General features: G+C 45.3%; 1 protein-coding gene across 1 annotated transcript in view; it reads left to right on the top strand.

Annotated features, from left to right (window-relative positions):
* The first annotated feature begins 1500 nt into the window (after positions 1-1500).
* RAP1A (RAP1A, member of RAS oncogene family) overlaps positions 1501-14882 on the top strand; it is a 37608-nt gene continuing 24226 nt past the window's right edge. Inside the window, exon 1 of the mRNA XM_018079744.2 lies at positions 1501-1625. The gene's annotated coding sequence lies outside the window, so the exon portion shown is untranslated. The remainder of the gene's footprint in view (positions 1626-14882) is intronic.

Genomic DNA, 14882 nt, shown 5'->3' with positions numbered 1-14882 from the left:
GCGGGGGTGGCTGGCCCTGGGCGAGCCTCGGGAGAAATGACCGGGATTGCCGTGGCGTTCGGGGCAGTCAGGTGTGTGCGGGGCGTCCCGGGCTCGCTGCACCCCGGCGTGTCCGGGGGGACTGTGCGGTACCGGCCCCCGGGACCACCGGAGGTAAAGGGGAAGAGAGGATGGAGGGTACCCAGGGTGGGCTGAGACAGGGGGATGGCAGGACGAGGACAGGGGGATGGCAGGACAAGGGACAGGGGGATAGCAGGACAAGGGAGAGGCTTCACCAGCCCCCTCGCTTCTCCACCCTGGATGGACGGCAGGAGGTTTTGGGCAGGTGGGACAAGCCAAGGGGGCAGCCCCTCGTGAGCCATGTGGAGTGATGTGTTGGTCCATCCTCATCCTCTGGGTCCATTCTCATCCTCCTGACCCAGCCTCATCATCCTGGCCCACCCTCGTCCTCCCAGCCCAAGGACCAGTTGTCTCAGACCACATCAGCTCCAGAAAGGTTTCTTTGCACTTCCTTCGGTCGCTTTAAAGAGAAACTGTTCTCTGCTTAGGGAAACTTCGGTGTTTTAGATACTTCTCATTAATTGGTGCCTTTGGTTGCGATATTTGAGGTGCAGTACGTGTGGTTTTGGTGCGAGGATTCCTGCAAAGCTTTCTCAGCAGGAGGGTTGGGGTTTGGACACACCGATTTTGACCAACACGGAGCTGGAATCAGCGCCTGGGTTTTGCTTTGCTCACTGGTTGGAAGGAGCTGCAAACAGGAAGGGCAAATCATGAATACTCTGGGTTGGGTTTTTTTTTTTTTTCCTTTTGGTAGCTTAACAGGGGAGATAATATTTCTTAAAATAGTTGTTTGACTTGAAAACGCCTGTCTGCCTTTGGAGTATTGTATCAGCACTCTGTCATTTCTGTGGCTGTTGTGATTCTCTCTGAGTAGCTGTTTTGCTCCACGTAAAGAGACACCAGATTATTTGAAGAGTTGAGTTGAGGGAAGCGGCTGCTCAGTTGACAGTGCCTGTCTGCCGTGAAATGTGTCACTGCTGGGATTCGTGTCGTTGCTTTTTTCTTGCTGGAGTGGTGTGTCAGTAACTCCCACTGGTGTAGCAGCATTAAAACAGGGTTTTAATGTGGGGAATTTGTGAGGCTTTCAGGAAGTAACGGATGGAGCTTGGAGAAACCGAAAGTGGTGCATTAGCAGAGCTCTGTGCCTTCAACGACAAGTTATCCAAAATCAGCCAACTTGAAGGGAAGTTCCAGATGCCACATTCTTACTTTTGCATTCATAGAAGCAACTTTTTGAGTTCGTGGAAGCGATGCATCTCACCAAGTATGAAATGCTGGCTGATTATTCTGACATCATTATCACGTTGCTATAGTGACTTCATCACGCCGGGAATGCCGTGTTCACATCCTGTTGCTATGGGGGGAAAAAAAAAAAATCGGCGTAATAAATAAAAACATTTAACGTTCTGTTCATCGCCGCGGCAGGAAAAGAGGCATCGATTTATTGACGCCAGCGAAGACCGGCAGCATATTCCAACAGCGGCTCTTCGTGCCAAGTTGGAAACTGGGAAATCGTCACTCGGAGCTCTCGGCAGATTGTCCCTTCCCTCCCTGTGTTGTGGCAGGTAGCAGAAGTTGTGAAATCCCGGTTTTGGAGCAGGAGGGTGACAGCGTGTGCGCGGCGTTCTCCAAGGTGGAGCCGGCAGGAAGCGCCGCGCTCGCTGCTAAAAATAATCCTGTTTTCGTGCGTGGCGTTCGCCACGCCGGGTCTGTGTGCGGCCAGATCGTCCACACGCGTCGAGTTAGCCTTAAAAACAGATTTCTTACAGCCTCTGGGAAGGTGTGAGGCGCCCAGAGGGGTGTAGGGGGCTGGTGAAGGGACCACGGTGACGTTTGGAGGCCCGGCGGTGTCAGAGCGCAGAGTTGTCACTCTGAGGGCTCGCAGGGAGCTGAGCAGTGTCTACCATCACGTGTCCCGGCTCTGGCGTGGCCCTTTTGAGGGTAAGTAGCTTTGCTGGAGGTTCTGAGAGGATCTGTGTGCCAAAAGGGCTGAATTACCAGCGCAGCATAAGTCCGGTGACACGTTAATGCTTTTATTTGGAGACTCGTGTTTACACAGCGTAGCAAAACAGTTTATATTTGAAACCATAAGCTGCAAATATACAGACATAGGTTATTAGTGATGGCGTTTCGTGGCTGTTCATCCAGTCTGAGGGCTGTTCTTAAAAAAAAAAACCCTGAAAAGTAATTAAATAGCAGGAGTGTAACATGTGGACCTACTCGAACATAAAAGTTTTAATTGTGTATTGAATCATCGTCTTGGGCATAAACAACTCGAGACTTTGTTTGTGCTGTGTATTGCAGTGTTTTTCCTTGTGCTGTGCACGTGCACAGTGTACTCAGGGGCACTTTGAACTTGTGCTTAGCATTTAGGGAACAGATTGCTTCTGTGCAACTTCACAGGCTTCAAAAAATCATCCTGAAGAGGAATGTTAATATTCCGAGAGCAGGAACGTGTTATCTGTTTTCCTGGAATAAAAGGAAGTGGCTCTTTTGAACATAATGCAAGTTCTAATCTTCAGTCTTTATATTTGAAATGTTTTTTACTTGTAGTTGTTTGAAATTCAGAATTGTCCTTGGTCTGGTGTTACTTTCAAGCCTTCAGAAATCAGCTCGGCTGGCTCTGGCTGTGGATCCTGATGAAGACTTTGGGTTTTTAGGATAAGATGGGAGACTTCCTTTTTTATCACTTTGTTTTACTTTCTGAAGAACCATATTAATGTTGAACATCAGTCAGATTGTAACCTTGTGTATTTAATTCTGCAGAAGCAGATTCAAGAGAGGCACAACTTCTAAAACTCAGTCAAGTCCTGGGGTTGTATTTGGATTTTTTTTTGGCCTTGATTTGGGGTGGGTTTTGGGTTAGTCTTTTGAAGAGGTAGTGAGGATGGTGGTTAAAGTACAGCCTGAATTCATTTTATGCTGTGCTCTGAAATAGTTATTGATTTGCTTTTACTCTTCCATTCAATAGTTACTGGGAAATTAAACAGAACAGTAATGGAAGCATCTTCTTAAAAGGCTGCTAATAAATCCCAGGGATGAAATTTCACTTAGACATTTTGTGTTTGCACTTTAAAAAACTTCTGCTGCTGGAAACATGACACCTAATGGCAGAGATAAGTAAGGATGTCCTAAAGTTTTCTGAAAGAAAAGTTAATCTTGCTGAACTGTTCTCTTTGGTCCAGTCTGTCTTGCTCAGGTGCTAAAACTTGGGTGAGGTGTTTTGGTTTGTTTGCTGCAGTGCTGAAGTGTGGTGGCAGCCAGGATTTATTTGTGTTCCTAGACTGCTCTCTGGGTAGAAGTTAATGTCCTGAAAAGTTCACCTCCCAAACAGGTTTCTCCTTGGATTATATCCTTCATCGGAAGTAGGAAAGGATAAAGGAGGACTTGGCTTTTTGTTCCTAAAGCACAGGCTGGATCAACAGTAGAGCTGTGTCACCTCATGGCTGTTACTCAGCAGACTCAAAATACAATGGGCTTCCTCCTGCTGGGATTGCAGATGTCATGGAATGTTGTTAGGGAATCCCAGACCACTAGCCCAGGTTGCTCCAAGCTCCTTCCAACATGGCCTTGGACACTTCCAGGGATGGGGCAGCCACAGCTTCTCTGGGCACCCTGTGCCAGGGCCTCCCACCCTCCCAGGGAAGGATTTCGTCCTAATATCCAATGTAAACCTTCTCCCTGTCAGTGGGAAGCCATTCCCTTTGTCCTGTCACTCCAGGCCCCTGGCAATAGTCTCTCTCCACCTCTCTGTAGGATCCCTTCAGGCACTGGAAGGTGGAATCCAGTTCCCTGTGTTTCAGTGAATGGAAATGGTGAAACAGAGCTCAGAGTTATGAAGATGAATTTATTCCAGTCCTCCATACACAGGTGATAGGAGGCATTAGTCAGGCCAAGGAGGGAGGCACAATTTTTGTGGGGAAAACACGTCCCAGAATGGTTGGGCTCTGCAGTTAGAACTCGTAGTAGGTTACTCACCCTGAGGTGAGTAAGGCAGGTCACAGATTGAACTCCTTTTTCCCACTGTTGAATTTTTATTCAACAAGAACCCAGCAGGAGAGGAGACCAAGTGATCCAGTTTGGTGTCTCCAGCACTAATATTAGAGTGAAAAAAACCACCTGTGTTGGTTAAAGCAAGAGCTGTTGAACTATTATAGCAGAAGAGAAAGGCTTAAAATAAGTGTGAAGATGATACACTTTCATTAATGGCTTCTGTGTAAGAAGGATATTTTAAAAAATTACCTAATGCACTTTATATATAAGTATGTTGAAATAGAAATAACCTTGATTAGCCTGAATATACACCTCACATTACATGTTGAAAAAATAGCATCCAGGCAAATGACAGGAATTCTGTATTTCAGTGTGGCTTTTAGTTGTCTTCCCTTAAAGTCCTGTACTGCCTACGAAAGTTATTGCAAGAAGGAGAACTTATATTTTTATATTCTTTGATAGCTCAACCCAAATGTAGTTTAAATTTGTGTTTGAGACAAGTCTGTGCTCTAAATAACTGAGGATGTTGTGGCCTGGATTTAGTTTGATGACCAGTTTTGCTCTGAAGTGGCCCCTTCTCTGTTGTTTCACTACCTGTATTTATGTCCAACTTCCTCCTTAAGATTTCTTGATTTACATGTAAACAAGCTCTCCAGAATGCATGGTTGCTTTTGATTTATAAAATATACAAGATTTTAAATGCTGGCTTTTTTGGCCATACCTTGCTTTCTAAGGTTGCTGTTTAGCAAGTGGACCTGGTGTTCAACACAGCATTTATTCCAATAAGGTAAGATTTTTAGGAGAAACCTTGTTATAGCACATAAAAAAAATGATGTTTTGGTTGTATTTTATGGAGTATCACCAGGATTGAAAGCACCTACAAGGTTAAATGGCTTTAATGTGAGCTCTGAGGCTCCAGCCGAGTGTGCTTGGAGTTGATTTGCTTTTGCTCAGGTATCAGAGCATCCTCCAAGGTCAGAGTGGGTTTGCTGTGGGTGACAGTCCTGGGAGGGCAGAGTAGGAAACTTGGGTTTCTGTAGGTCAAGGGTTCCATGAGCTAAAAAAAAAGGAGATTTTTTTCAAATGGTATGTGGTGAGATGTGGCTGCCCAGGGATCTGTGTCATCAGAGAGACACAGAACTGGACTGGGCAAGGTCTTGAGTGACTGGTCTGACTTCAAAGCCCCATTTGGAGCAGAGGGGTTGTAGCAGAGGGCTTTGGAGCTCCATCTCAGTGTGAATGACCCTCTGTTTCCTGGGATTTGCGTGGAGTGGTTGTCCTGTGTGGGAGGGCGGGCGGGATGCAGTGGAAGCTCAGCGAAGGCAGAGCTGCAGGCTGTGGTTTCATGGTCACACCCCCCCAGTGTCCCCTTTGCTCTCATCCTTGCACTGTACATGCTGAGGCAGCTCAGGGAGCTCAGCAAGCTGAGAACTGAGCTCATCCCAAAAATACAGGCGTAATTTTCAACCAGCTCAGCTCTTGCTCTGACTCACTGTGCGGTTGTGGAGGTACCACTGCTGATGGAGGGAAGGAGCTGAGAGCAAGAAACTGCAGTTCCTGAGCAGGTCTGACTCAGGGCAGCGTCCTTTGCTCTTGGGTAGAGTAGGGGCAACATGGTGGCTCAGCTTTGCCTGTGACAACTGGGAAGAACACGACCTGTGGCTTGTTCAGGGTGGTGGATAAATATGTGAGCGTTTGCTCTGTGTCCTCGGTGGTAACAGGTTGTTATTGGCAAGAACCAGCCTGCATTTATGGGAGTTACATCAAGCTGCCCTTCTGTTGCAACAAATTGAGGGTCTTCACTGCTTGTTTTTCAGCTGGCTTTGCTTGTTGGTGGTGGCTGTTGACGTGCTCTGTGAGCTGGTTTGACATGTCTGACTGAAACCCTTCGGAGCTAAATGGCTCATTACTAGAAGCTTCCTGTTCTTTCCTGTGATAGCATAATTTTGTTAATTAATGCCTATTTTCTGAGCTCCTTTCTGAAGACAGGGGGGTGCAGGGGGAGCTGTATAGACCCAGTGACAGCAGAGCATCAATCAGGACACACTTGTACCTGTTCAGCTGTTGGTGTTTCTGCTGAAGCACTTTGGGGCTGAACCTCTGATGCCATTTTACTCCCAGGTTTGCTATGAAACTCGTTCTGATCTGCAAAGGGACAGAAACTGGTTACTGAGAGATCACTTCTTCCCTTGCAAATACTGCAATAATTAAGGTTGTCTCTAGTAATCCATTTAACACTATTAAAATGAGGTGACTGTGGGAAGGAGGGAGGAGCCACTGGGTGTTGCATTCCTGGTCAGAAATGCTGTGTTTAAACTTAAATTGCATTGATGTGCTGTGGGAAGATCCTCTGAGGTGTGTGTGTGGAGGGGGGAAGGAACAGGACACCAGAAACCACCCCTCTTTTGGGTCACCAGTCGTTTTGGGGTTTGTAACTTCTACACTGGCAGGTTGCACTCGCAGCCCTGGAGCAGCCAGTGCTTCTGGTTAAAAAAGAGAGCTTTAAAACTCTGTTTCTGTCTCTCCCATGGCAGCAGAGCCACAGGGCTCTTTCTCACTGTTGCCAGCTGCTGGAGCAGGTCGGGTGGCCCTGCCTGAATCCCAGTGTGGCCACATGAAGACGGTGTTTTGATGTTTTGATGTGTGTTCCTGCTCCTGCTGTGAGTGGTCCAGCAGGTATTGGGTGCTGGCTGTTGGGAAAGACCTGCTATACCTGAACAGGCACTTCCCCAGTGCAGCTGCAGTGGCTTGACCTGAACCCAGGGGGAGGCACAGATTGGATTTTGGTTTTTTTTTTTTTTGGATTGAGAAATCCAAATGCTGACAAAAGCAGACTCGGTGTGTTCTGAAAGCTGCTGGTTGTTTGCTTTTGATGAACAAAATGATCTGTCTGAGGGGAAAGTCTGACCCTCCACAGGGCTTTTCTGGCAGGGAAGAAACAGGTAACAGGACAAACAGCAAAAAAAGAGTCCATGGCTGCAGGTGGTGCCTTGGCTTTCTCACCCATTTCACTTTGTTTGACTTAAAATCTGGGGAGCCAGGCAATAACCAATGGTCCTGTGGAGCAGGTGGCTTGAGTCATTATGGTCTGTTATTTATTTTGAATATTGATAAGCTGGAAAATATTTAAATCCAGCTGAAGCAAGAGGTCTGGATATGCCCACAGCAGTGGCTGAAACAGATCTTTATTAATAATTAAATGAGGCAATCAAAAATACACCGGTGACGAGCAGGATGAGCCTTTCTGTAAGAGGTGGTTGTTACCCTGTCAGAAATTACTGCAAAAAAACCCTGCTTTTTGGAAATAACACTGCAACCAGCACCGTGTTTGTCAATGGGTTGTGTTGCATAACTGCTGCTTGCTGGAGCGTTACAGAAAAACAGACACTTGCATTTCACTTGTCAGTGGCTACAACTGCAAATTCAAGGCTGGCTGGAATGTTTGAGGGTTTGGGGGTTTTTTTGGGTTTGTTTGTGTTTTTTTTCGGTCGGAATATTTGTTGGATTTGATGATGATGTCGTGTTCTGCAGTGTTCTAATCCCCAAAACATTTGAACTCGTCACGTTTAAATCAGGGTTATTGCGTGTGAAGTCATGGCAGGGAAAGCTGCTCTGGGAAGGATCTGAGCATCTCTGGCTGCAGCTGGGGCTTCACTTGGTCCAAGTGGAAAATCTGTATGGAATCAGGCATTTCTCACATTTTTATCAGGAAATAGACCTCTGGAAAGCCTGGGGAATGTGGGAGGAGCAGTTCAGCTGGATGTATGGGTTGCAGGGCCTTTTATGTTGTATTTTTATGTAATATTCTTTTCTCTCATGCAAATAAACTCGAAGTTGTAGGGAGGGGCTGCTGAGAAGAGGAAAACTTTCATTACAGACAGCTGACATGCAGAATAATATCTTTTTATGTGCCACTCACCACGTGATAGTTGGAAGTAATTCATAGTTCACTGGGTAAGGCTATTTCTGGTGCAGTTCTCTGTTTTTTGGGTAAGAGTCTCATTCCAGCACATTTTGCTTTACCCTGGGATTTGATGTTAGTCCTGTACTGTGTAACAGTGACTGGGTATCAAGCCTGAAGAGCAGAAATCTTGGTGGATTTATCAAATAAATACAACTGAAAATAAATTTAGCCAATTGTTGCTTTCTACTTTGGGTTAGAACAGTAATTGTAGTTGAAAATTACATTAAGATTAAAGATACAGACTGAAGCGGTTCCAGACAGCCTTTGTCATGAAATATTTATGCATTTAGGGCTTTTAACTCATCAGATCACTTATAAAGTCATAGAGATTACAGTACTGTTATGGCTTTGCCTTGTTTTGTGGATACACTCCATTGACATATTGATCACTAGAACACAGTCAAATCTAGAGCAAAGCTTTTTCAGGAATCTCATTTGAAACGACCAGACAGATGTTTTAATGCTCCAGGGCACTTTCCTCAGTGGTGTGATTCCGAGAAAGTGTTCTTTATTCTGTATTTTCAGTGCTTTGTAGCCTCTGTTAAATGAACTGTTTGCTCTAAACCCTTGTCATAAACACAATATCGAGTCCAAATCCATTTAGCACTAAAGCAAACTCAAGGTGGGTGATGGGGGTGGCTCAGCAGGTGTCAGAAGAATTAAGTGATGTCTCTAAAGCTGAGATGCTGGAGCTTCTTTTATTGTCCTTTACATACCAGGTTCAGATCCACTGCATTTTTATGGGCAGGAGTTAAAATATATATTTAGGAACTTTTTTAAACCGGTGGTGATGGTTCCCCTGATGAGCTCAGGGGTTTGGCTGATGTTGTATTTGTAGATTTGCTGGAGAAAAAACAGTTGACTGGGAGTTTCTACTTGGGTGGGAAGTGTCCTCCCCAACAGGGAAAGCACAGAAATTGTGGGTGATGGCAATTAACACTCAGATTAATTGTGGTGTGTTCTCAGGTCTTGCTCAGAGTGCAGAACCAGCTGTCTCCAGGCCGTGTGTTTAACAAATGGACAAACTAACATGGGAGAGATTTTTGTTTTTCCTATTGCCCCGTGTCTTGTCATTTCAAAGGCACATTCTAAAAATAAGGCTTTTTTTTTTTTTGTTCCTCTTTGGATGCTCTTGGTGAGGTGGAGGGGAAGGACTGGCTGATGCCAGTGGTGCTCATCTTGAAGGATGTGTCCTCCCTTCCGTGGGAGTCAAACACAGCTCTGGGAGCAGGAGCCCAGCTGCCCCTGGGTTTTGTTTTTGTTGCTGTTTAAAGCCAGCTCTATAATAATCTGTTTTGGTTGTAGTCAAGCTTGACCTATAAATACTGAAATGGCTCATATAAAACTGATTAAGCCATCAGAACTATTTCCTTTAGTGCCACCTTTTGTTTTCCATAAAGGAAATTCCAGGATGAATTGGCCAAGTAGTTTTGCCCTTTTGAGCAGGTTCAGGAGGATTAAAAAAACTTCAGAGAACCCCTCCCCAGTGCAGAGGCCAGATCTGCCAGTGGTTTGGTTATAACACTCCTGGCCTCGTAGTTCTCACTTCAGCACTGGAGTGTTAATCACATATTTGAATATTCCTTCAGTTAAAACCTTCCCACAGAAGAAAGTTTCACTTTTCTTATAAAAGAAAACTCAGTTTCCACCCCCCTTCTGCCCCCCCAGGAAGCAGCATTAAGGGGCTGAGCTAAATACTGGAGGATCAAGCACCATATTAAACAACTTAATTGCTTTATGAAAGGTAATGAAACTGTTACTTTTGCCTCTATTTTAAGCTAATTCTGTGCTTTTACTGCTCTTCAGGCTCCTATCAAGCCTTAAAATCTGCCGTGAAACCCTTTCAAGAGGTGCAGTTGTACCTCACACATCCGTTGTTAACTGTGTTTAAGCCCTCATTACATGGATACTCCTTGCTGTAGGGGTTTTATTTAAACTGATAAACAAATGCAGTATTAATAAGGGGCCATATGGTCAGTGGGGCTTTTCATTCAAAAAAAATGGTTGTTAAAAGAGGCGTTTAATTAGCGGCGGTTGCGTGGGAACGCTCGGGCTTTGGTTGCTCGTGGCTCTCACACACACACACACACACACAACTCACCAGGCATTGGAAACCTCAGGGCTGCAAATGCAAACCTGACCTTTAGATCAGCCCCCGTGGCCAAATCCAGTGTGTACACACTGATTGCTGCAGCTTTGCCAGGAAGATTTAAAGAATCTTGATATTTTCGGGAATTTGTAAATTAGGCTCCTGGAAAGCTGGGAAGTGGCCCGTGCTGACAGTGTGGGTGTAGAGGTTTGATGTTAGTCTTGGAATTTATCACTGGTGGGTAGAAATCATTGAATCACAGAATGGTTTGGGTTGGAAGGATCTTAAAGATCATCTGGTTCCACCCCCTGCCACGGGCAGGGACACCTTCCACTAGCCCAGGTTGCTCCAAGCCCTGTCCAACCTGGCCTTGGACACTTCCAGGGATCCAGGGGCAGCCACAGCTTCTCTGGGCAACCTGTGCCAGGGCCTCCCCACCCTCACAGGGAAGGAATTTCTTCCCAATATCCAATTTGCTCAGTTATTTAGAGCATGGTGTTTGTAACACCAATATTGTGAGTTCAATCCCCCCACGGGTCATTCACTTCAGAGCTGAACTTGATTCCAACTCCGAATATTCTGTCAAATTTCTGTCAGTCTAAACCTGCTCTCTTTCTGTATGAAATACATTAAAAGAGCAGTTTAAACCTCTACAACTTGAGAAATTTCAAAGAACCCTTTACTCAGGGGGAAGCTTGTCTTGTTCTCTCCATCAAAGATTCGATGCTGGAGACCAAATAAAGGCAAACTGGGCTTTATGACCAGTGTCTGGGCACTGTTACTGCAGAAATAAAATAATTCAAGTGCCAAGCTGAAATGGCAGTGACAATCTACCCTACCTCATGTCACTTATTTACTCTAATTATATAAACCAGGAAGAATAGTGAAGAACGTTGCCAAGCTACTATCAGCACAACAAATTGTTCTTAGCAAGTATAATGGAGTTGGGCTTTTGCTATGACTGAGCCTCCTCGAGTCTGTCTGGAATTTAAACCATATTGTGAAAGGTCAGAATATTTTTCACTCTAAAGAAAATGGAGAAAGCAAAAAAAACCCCAACTTTATAGGACTTTAAAGTCAGTGGCAAGTTGGGGGTGGGGATAAACAACAGATGGAGGAAGTCCCATAAACGGCTGCTGTGTTTAATGGTGATGCCTTTTAACATTTACATGTTTAGCTGATGAGGAAGGGGGAAAGGAAGTATTTTTTTTTTTTTTTTTTTATTTCCAAAAGAAGCTGTTGAGATCTCCTGAGTGGAGTTCTGAAATACTCAAGTGGGTCTGGAGGAGAAGATGAGAAATGGTCGAGTGCGACCGTGGCGTCGCCTGGGAGGACCTGCGACCACACAAGGCTTCCTATAAGCTGTTTTATTTATATATATGTGTACATATATATATAAATTACTGAGAAGAGACTGTTTTCCCCTCAGTCCTCACACTTTGTGGCTGGCTGTCCTGTTTGCAGCTCAGTGCTCATTAGTATGAAATTTGCAGCAGTGCCGCAGTCGGTCCGGAGGGGCGGCTGCCAACTCCACCAGTGACGTGGAGGGCTGTTCTAATTTGGGGATGCAGTGTGTGTTGGCCTTTGAGTTTTGCTGCTGGCTTCCTTTCCCCTCTCTTTGTCTGCCTGGCACATGGCCCTAGCAACTTTCTGCAAGTGCAGACCAATAGGACAAAACATAAATTAGCCGTTTCAGCACGGCAAGGTTTGGCTGCCCAGAGCCCTTGTTCCCTTGCCTGGAGAGCTTCTCTAGCAAAGCAATTCCCAATGAATAATTAGGCAGTCACTTCCATGGAAGTGAACATTATGTTGTTCAAAATTGCAGGTTCAGCGTGAGGCTGATGGCACAAAAAGATTACAGGCTGAGCAGGATCAATCTCGCTGTGTTTGTGCCTGAAATGACTATTTCAAATGACAGAATTATTGCTGTTTTTCCAAGAAGTTTGTTCCTCTGCCTTGTTTGTGTGGGCTGCAGTTAATTTGCTCAAAGCTCCAGCTCAGCACAACAGTGGAGTCGGAAGGACTCTGTCGCTGGAGGACTTTACTCTTCGCCCAGGCTTTTATGGCCTTGGCCCTGGCTCAGGAACCTTCCCAGCCCGGCACAGAACATGGGGATGAGGCAGAAACGGGGGATTTGGATGTGGCTCACAGGAGCACATGGCAGGGGCTTGAGTTTTTGGGAAGGGGTGCAAGGTTTGAAGGCCAGTCTCTTGCCTTTTCTGGTTAAACACTTCAGGTAACACCCCTGACCAATGTCGTTGTTCATTTGTGTTCTCAGATACCTGTTTGTTTATTTGGCTTCTCACCAGCTTTATTTTTTTGCCTGGGTACTTCTTGCTGTGTCTTTTTGGGTTTATTTGCTCCCTCAAAAACAAAACAAAACAAAACAAATCAATTTACTTAAATTACTGATTGGTTGGATAAAGTATGTCGTTAAAATCACAGGATAATAGAGTCCTAGAATGATTTGGATTGGGAGGAATCTTAAAGCTCATCTCACTCCACCCCCTGCCATGGGCAGGGACACCTTCCCCTGTCCCAGGTTGCTCCAAGCCCTGTCCAACCTGGACACTTGGACACTTCCAGGGATGGGGAGTCCACAACCCAGAGACACAAATGTGGCTGCCTTCTGGTTGTAAGTTTATGAATTATTGGTGAAAGTTCTCTTTTAGAAATATTAAAATACTGTTATACTTTCCACAGTCATGGTGAATCAGTTCATAGTACTTTTTAGGTTCAGGACTCGATGCAATTCCCAAGACTTATTGTAGGGAATTGGAACTTAGTTAAGAGTTTCTTCAGTTCTTCAATGTTCTTGTGCTTCCCTCAAGAAAAGTCCCTGATCCCAAATACCACTTTTCTAGTGCTGAAGCTGCTGACATATAAGGTAGTTTGATTAGGCTGTGTGAATTCCTGCCTGGAACCAAAATGTTTTCTTTGTTTTTAAAAGAAATAAGTTTTGTCCTGCACTGACTCCAGGAGACTAAAAGCTTCTAAAGCAAGAGGGATGGGATATGTGTCCCAGCATCAGGAATGTTCTACAGTGGGGTCATGACTCATCCTACCCCAGCCTTGTGGATACAGTTAATTACACATTTGTTGCCTTGATTGGTATTTAATTTGATGCTGAAAGCAGTCAGTGGAAATGATAATGATTTTATTGTTGAAATTAAAAAAATTGAGGCTGAGATTCCTGTCACAGTGTATAAAATATGTTTCCTCTTATGTAACATTAATATATAAAACACAATTACTTTGCTGTCAGATACCGCAGTGATAATGAGTAATAAAATAAAATACAGTGTCTGGGAATGGAAGTTTGTCAAATTGTGCTTTAAAGTCACACTGAAGTCCTGCTCTCTGCTTAGTCTGGTCTTTTGGTCTTTTTATTTTCCTCTTCCCTCTCGTTTTTCTGGGGTTGGTGATCTCAGGAAAGGCGGAGGAGGTTTTCCACGTACCCTAAAGCCAGGGAGTTTGGCTGCCTTGGGCAAGTGAGTCCATGGCAGTGATTTTTATCAATTAACTCAACTCCCTGCTAATTAACAGGGTCATCTCTGGCAGTGCTTGCCTTGCTGCTTTTCAGGGGAGGTGTCTGCTAATTAACTGTGGGATTTCCAGCCAAACACCCTTTCATTTGGGATCCACCATCCCTGCTCCCTGTCGCTCTCGTGTAACAGTTGTGTAATTGCTGACAGCTTTGATGAATATTAGGGAAGTATTTAATGTGCTTTTGACTTCATTGAGTAATTCAATATCTAAGAACAGGGTGTAGAACAAATCAGGGAGCAGGTGGTGAGTGGAGCTGTTGTTGGGCCATGCTGGAACTGGTTGAAGCCGAGGGGAGAGCCCTGGTCTTGTGTTTCCAGCCTTCTCTGCTGGATCATTCTCTTTGTTTGTTTGGATTTTCCTTTATTGTAGAGGGAATCTGTCAGTTGGAGTGTGATTTTGATGGCTGTAAATCTTCCCTTTGCAGAAGTGCTGGATTTGGGTTTGTTTTGCCAACAGGGCTCTGAGTAATGAAGGGATTTTGGTGGAGTATTGAGCAATGTTTAGTTGACACTTTTAAAAAAAGAAAATCCAGCCCTTTCCATGGCCTAGTTTATAGTGACTGAAAAAAACTGGCACAGAGAACATTTACAAGTTGAAAATTAAACAGGTTTGTTTATAGTAGCCACGATCCAGTATTTAGCTGCCAGGATAAAAATAACCAGGACATGTGGCTGCAACATCCCAAGAATCTGCCTCTCAGCTGGGAAATGGGATGGGCACGGCCACAGGGGTGGCACAGCCAGCCTGGGGTGCTGGAGTTCACACAGGCATCTGTGCTTCTCTCCCAAATCTGCGAAATCCTGGTGGCACATTTCCCCCTGGAAATGCTCAAACTTCTGGTTCCCGCTGGTGAAAATCAGAAAATGGGAGGTGGGGGTGACGAGCAAGCAAGGAGTTACTCTCTTCTCTCTTCCTTAAAGCCAGGTGAGTGATCCTTGCTCCCTGCCCCTCTCTCCTCTATCCCAGGGACACCTTTCCCTGTCTTTCTGTATCCCAGTGCATCCTCCTGGGGCAGAGCCAAGCCCAGCTCAGTGAGCAGTGCCCGTGGCAGTGGAAGCTGTGCCGGGAGCGGCTCTTTCACAGTCTCTGGGAACTGCTGCTCTGGTTGCTGTGCTTCCTTCTGTACCTCACTTCTTTCTGTTCCTTTTCTCTCACCCTTTTTTAAGCTCAGGCTGTGCCTTGTGTTTTTTGAGGGCCAGTGCAGTCGGTGCCCTTGTCTGTCCCCAG

This window comes from Manacus vitellinus, unplaced genomic scaffold (genome assembly GCF_001715985.3).
Source record: "Manacus vitellinus isolate BGI_N305 unplaced genomic scaffold, ASM171598v3 scaffold_47_pilon, whole genome shotgun sequence".
Classification (NCBI taxonomy): domain Eukaryota; kingdom Metazoa; phylum Chordata; class Aves; order Passeriformes; family Pipridae; genus Manacus; species Manacus vitellinus.
This window is presented reverse-complemented; position numbering and strand designations above follow the sequence as displayed.